At 32.6% G+C, this 6,000-nt stretch overlaps 1 protein-coding gene across 1 annotated transcript in view; it reads left to right on the top strand.

Moving 5' to 3' along the window:
* Positions 1-2,193: 2,193 nt before the first annotated feature.
* Positions 2,194-6,000, top strand: part of LOC134842485 (G-protein coupled receptor 54-like) — a 201,155-nt gene continuing 197,348 nt past the window's right edge. Inside the window, exon 1 of the mRNA XM_063858847.1 lies at positions 2,194-2,694. The gene's annotated coding sequence lies outside the window, so the exon portion shown is untranslated. The remainder of the gene's footprint in view (positions 2,695-6,000) is intronic.

Genomic DNA, 6,000 nt, shown 5'->3' with positions numbered 1-6,000 from the left:
AGATTTTTTCAATGAGCAGAACAGTTTGCTCTAAACAGCAGCAGAAATCTTTGAGCCTGAACGTCATTACGTCATGTTTGACATTATTTAAATGGATGAATTGTGTGCAAAATGCTCTAAATTAAGATACCTAAGTTGAATTAAACTGATTACATCAGTGGATATCTCTTCGATATCACCGATACAAGTACAATTTGTCCGTCAATTAATGCCAATCAAGTGTGTCTCTAATATCTTCTTTCATTTTCTTACAGCAATTTTTTTTTCAACTTTGGCATTGATGGGTGGGCATCATTTTTTAAAATTGAAATGTATGAAAAAAAAAATCAAAAAAATAAAATCAAAAAATTTTCAAAGTTCATGACAGTGTTCCTTATTTTTATGGAGAAAAATGGGTTGTTCGTATACATTTTTTTCTGACAGGTATGATACAGACATATCACTGCTACTGGTTTATTTTTGTTTGTCTACTGAGAGAAAACCACAATATTTTTTCAGATTATCAATGTTTACTTTTTTCTATAATTATGATTCATTTTTGTAATTGATAACATTCAGAATTTTTTTTTGATTTTTGTAATCGAACAAAGTCTTCATTTTTTTGGTTTCCTCTAAAATGCTCGAAGTCTTTTGAAATTGAAATTTTATTGGAACTCCTTTCATAAGAATGCTTAGATCTCGTTTAGTTTCTATGGTTTCCCATGAAATTTTCATAAAATTTTTAATCGAGGGCAGATCTAGGGATTTTCTAAAGGAGGGGGCTGATTTTCAAAATTGTTTAAAACATGTTGACGGCTTTTTTCTTAGATTGACCAATTTGATTTTCTAAGCGTTCCCAGAACACTATAAAGACCCTATTTTGACAAAAAAAATTGCTCAAAAAACAGGTCAAAAATGCCGTTTTTTTGGAATTTTTAGGAAAACTATGACAAAAGTTCGCGTTTAATTCGGCGAGCGCTCCCTTTCAATGTTAGTATATATTTTCCAAGGCGCCTTTAGAAAAATTTTAGGGTTGGTCGGCCAGAAACGGATGTCATAAGACAACAATACCAAAGGGACCCTTTGGTTGGTGAGGTAGGTTGAGTTCTGGAAGTTCGGGGGGGGGGGGGGGTTGGTCTTCATTCATCGTATGTGAACATTTCAGATGTTCATTATTTCATTAAAAAAGTTTCTTTTGTTCTTGCATCTTGTAATCAACAATTCATCCAAATAGCTGGTCGTCATTCATTTGGAAACATTTTCTGAGCTAGATCAGCTCGCCGCCTCGAGAGAAATTAAAATTTTTGTGTATTACAAGCCTAAATATCGTTTTTCTTTCTTCTGTCAATTAGTTTACAGGATCTCGTTTGTAAGGTCCTGCTCATATACAAATGCAGAAGCGGATCTATGCTTTTCCCGAGGGAGGGATTTTGAATGGAGACTACCTAAATGATTTTTTCTATTATCATAGATTTTTTTTGAAAATGTACTTCAAACTCATTCTATAAATGTCAAGGCTTCGTATGTATGTTCACATGAAAACTTTACAATCAATAAAACGCACCGATTCAGTTGTCATGCCAATTTTTGAATATAGGTTTATACATACATACATACATAATGTATGTATGTATGTATAAACATATATTCAAAAATTGGCATGACAACTGAATCAGTGCTTTTTATTGATTGTAAAGTTTTCATGTGAACATACATACGAAGCCTTGACATTTATAGAAAGAGAGTTGAAGTACATTTTCTTTTAAAAACCTACGATAATTTTAAAAAACGGATTCTTTTGAATCACTTAGCTAGACTCAATTCAATTTGGAATGATTTCTGAGATGGACGAATTTTTCCCTGTAGTTCGGCGGTTACCAAAAATTAGAATGTTCGCTCATATGGCAATTATCAAACCCCCATAATGCGTAAAGATTCCTATTTGCCGTACAATTCCAAGTGATATCATCGTTGGCTTTATACTGGGATAAATTAAAAGGTTGAGGTAAAGAGCTACCAAATTTGGAACATTATATATATTCTTTCATTTTGTTAATCATTTTTTCATAGCTAGCACTTGAGCGAAAAACGCTTGAAAGAACGCTGGCATTTTTGAGAGTAGACAATTTCTCTATAAGTGATCGGTCTAATCTTTAAACGTGTCAAAAATAGCCATATGTAGATTTATGAATTTTCAGTAGGTTTTCCCCGTAATTTTTATATTTAACTAGAAGAAAAAACCTGATTGGAAGAAATGTGGCATTTTTCCTTAGACAAAAAATTCGCATTTCTTTTATAATTCCGGTCGTAATTACCTTTTGCATTAAGAGTTGGCAGTAATCATTGCTTCCCGTTTAGTCTACTTGAACCTCATCAGATGGTTTGTTTTACTGGTTATTTTAAAAAACACCACAGATTAAAATCTTCCTAATTCAAAAGCGTGCTTTTATTGAGAAATATCTTAAGCTTAATTTATTACTGTTCTTCATATCCATTCTTGACTCCCTTTCTGCAATCATCCCAGAGTTAAAAAATACATTTCAGTCCGCCAACCGAAACAAAATTTCATGACAACATTATTTCTGCAAAAAATATATAGTTTTCACCCTTGTAATTTTTTGTTGTTTTCATTGATTCTATAATCAAATACACCAGGTTTTCAGTTGCTTCTGATCTTGCTGTAATCTCGTGAGTTGTGGCTTCTGGTGAACAAAGGTGAGTTATTATCAAGGTGTTCATTTTTTTCATGGTCAATATATTTTTGGTAAGATTGCTTTGCTTGCTAAAATTTATGCTCTCCAAAACTCAACAGACTTCAATCACTTATGCAGGCAGGTTTTTTGCGCCTTTATCCATTATAAGAATTAAGAGTATTTATGAATAAATTGAAAATGTAATTCAATAAAACAGCGTGAAAAAAGCTTCATTGAAACAAAACTTTTCATAACAGATTTCTTGTCGAATCTTTGATTGTATTTAAGAACTGAAAATGCCATACGATTATTGATGCAAATTTGATGCACATGAATTGGCTCAGCTCTGTACACATAGCTCAATACTATTTTCACAACGGTTTTCCCAATATTTTCTCGAGGTGTTGAGAATTCTTGTACGGATCTGGTAATATGCAGCGCTAAATCTGTGGAAAACAAGTTGATTAGCTTTGCTATTCAATAACTGATATCTAATTTATAGTAAAATGCAGCCGAAATTCCAGTGTTCATCAAAAACATCATTCCTAAAACCTAATTTTCCACGCAAAATCAAGTACCACATTTAGTTATTGGAATGGGCCAAGTAAGTCTTCATTTGAATGATTTTAATTAATTTGTGGAACTAGTTTTGGAAACTTCAATGAACGCTTTATGGTAAATATTCTTTTGAATTAAAAATATTCTACAAGAAAAATTAATAAATTTTATTATTTTTTTTCCTCCAGGATTCCAGGATTCAAAATTTCAAAAATTATTTAGCCAGTATTCCACTAAGGCATAGCCGTCCGCTCGGGCCCGACACCACATCCACTAAAGCATGACCTTATGGTTGAAATACATTGCATTTTAATTCGACTTCGTTATGTACTTGTTTTTTTAAAAGAGTGTTAGAAATACACAAGCGGTAGTCATTTTATTTGACCAATTTTCCCGAAAAAACACGCCGACTCGGGAATCTTTGGAGTTCAAAAAGTATAATTCATAGTTTCCATACGGCAATTTTCATGCAAATCACTCCTGGGTTAATTGAGGTCCTAATAATTCGGTTCAAAATTTTGCAGTTTATTGCTTCGTTTTCCGAAGAAAATGAGTAAGACCCGACACTGCATATTTTATTCAAATAAAATTCGTTTTTGCAGGTTGTGATTAGAAAACTAATCGGATAATTACTCTATTTGCGCATGCTAGGCGGCACGCATGCAAGTCGCTATATCCTCGTTTTTTAGTTTACACGAGTGGTGCTTTTTCCAGCGCTACAATATCGTTCCAAATTGATTTGAGGCAGCTAATTGTTTTTTTTTAGTTCCATACACAACTTTAGCTCCAACATTTAATTTTAATCTGATTAGCCAAAATACCTTTGCCAATTTTTAATTTACCAAAATATATTCGCGGCTAAATAGATGGCAGTCGGAACAATCAGGACTTTGCCTTGATACAAGCAGTTTTGTTTTTGATATTGTCAACCCAAAATTTAGTTTTGCTCCGACTACTTTCAAAGAAAATGCTAGTGCTCGGGGTGTTTTTCTTTCACATGGCAAATTTAGTCTTTTTAGCAAGCAAATTAAACAAAAATAATTTTCGAAACATATTACAAAAAAACCTGAGATCAAATTAAAAAGATACTTCACCTATGGTCATTTTTCGTTAAGTTATGGGTGTTTGAAAAAAGCCAGTTTCGCCAATTTGGAACAACTGACCCGCAATATATTTCATGCTAATCACTCGTAAGAGGAATCTTAGTCCTTCTAAGAAATCGTTTGTTTATTACTTCGCTGTAAGCGAAATATATCATTTTGTACTTTAAATAGTTTGTTGGGTGATGAATAAAAAACTTATACAAAAACGTTCTTTTTTTTCAAATATCACCCATTTTCTTAAACCAAAAATTATTCCATATACTTTAAAATGCAGTCGGAACAATCAGGGCTTTGCTTTGTTAGGAACAATTTTGTCCAGTTTTTCGCACGCAAACTCAGCAGCTTTTTAGGTGTATTGGCACGCAAATTTACGAGCCGTAAAAACGTGGTATGGGGCGAAGAATTAACGAAATACTGATTTGAGCGGCAGCCTGAAGTTTTATAACAAGCATTACTTGTGTGTAAAAGCTGTGTATCAAAATAGCGATACTGATCTAGAACAAAAGCGGATTACTGAAGTCAATGCTTTGATTGAAGTTGAATCATTTTTTGCAATTTGTATAACTTTTCACTACAGGAATTTAACACGTCCCGCACCGGATTTCCATGGATAATAATCGATTATATTGAATTTTCGTGGTTTGTCTCAATAAATTAAAAAATAATCGATTATAATCCATTAAAAATGGATTATAATCCCTATGTTTTTTATGCCAATATAATCCATTATAATCGATAAAAATTGATTATAATGGAGTTTTTCGAGAGGTTATTTGTGAAATTTACAGTTTTATCAAATTTATCTCATTTCCTGTTTAGTGCAGTTGCTACGTAAAATGTTTCATAAAATGTTACATTTCACGTCGAATATATTATTTATTGTGGTTTGAGCGGTGTTCCCTCCGTTTACTTCAAGTGCCATTTGCCCCCGTACCCCCCTATTTATTGGTAGAGTTTGGGGGAGTGGGTTTATGATTGACACCCCCTCTCTTTAATTGCGGAGAGTTGAAAATTACTTGAGGTGGTGACATTAGACATGGTATTTAGTAAAAGACATGGCATACTTTTTGCAGATTTCCTGCAAAACTTGCAAAAATTCTGCAAAAATAATCGAAATTGGTTCAAAAAATATAATGTATTATAATCGATGATAATGGATTATAATGGATTTTTATTGCAAAAATACTCAATTATACTGGATTATCTTGGCAAAAATAATCGATTTCATTGCCAAAAATAAAAGATTTTAATGGATTATAATGGATTATAATGGATTTTTATTTTTCGAAAAAAATCGATTTTAATGACCACCTAATCGGTTACGTGGTCTAAATTTGCCACAATAATGGATTATAATGACAACTTTTAGACAAGCTTTTTCCATTATAATCGATTATTATCCATGGAACTCCGGTGCGGGGTGACACCGCCAAAATTAGGAAAAAATGTCGATATTACTTTGAGCACATGCAACCGGCTAATTTGTACAGCAAAAAACTTTTTACTGAGTTTCGATTGCGGTTACCTATGTTCTAGATCTATGTTCTTAATTGCTCTAGAACTCTTAAAGACTTTTGAACAGGGTTAAGTTACTTAATTTGAGTATTTATTGTTTTATTTCCAAACATTGAGTGAAGCACATATGCAGAAAAAACCGTATGTTCAAA

Source organism: Symsagittifera roscoffensis, chromosome 3, assembly GCF_963678635.1.
Source record: "Symsagittifera roscoffensis chromosome 3, txSymRosc1.1, whole genome shotgun sequence".
In the NCBI taxonomy this organism is placed as follows: Eukaryota; Metazoa; Xenacoelomorpha; order Acoela; family Convolutidae; genus Symsagittifera; species Symsagittifera roscoffensis.
This window is presented reverse-complemented; position numbering and strand designations above follow the sequence as displayed.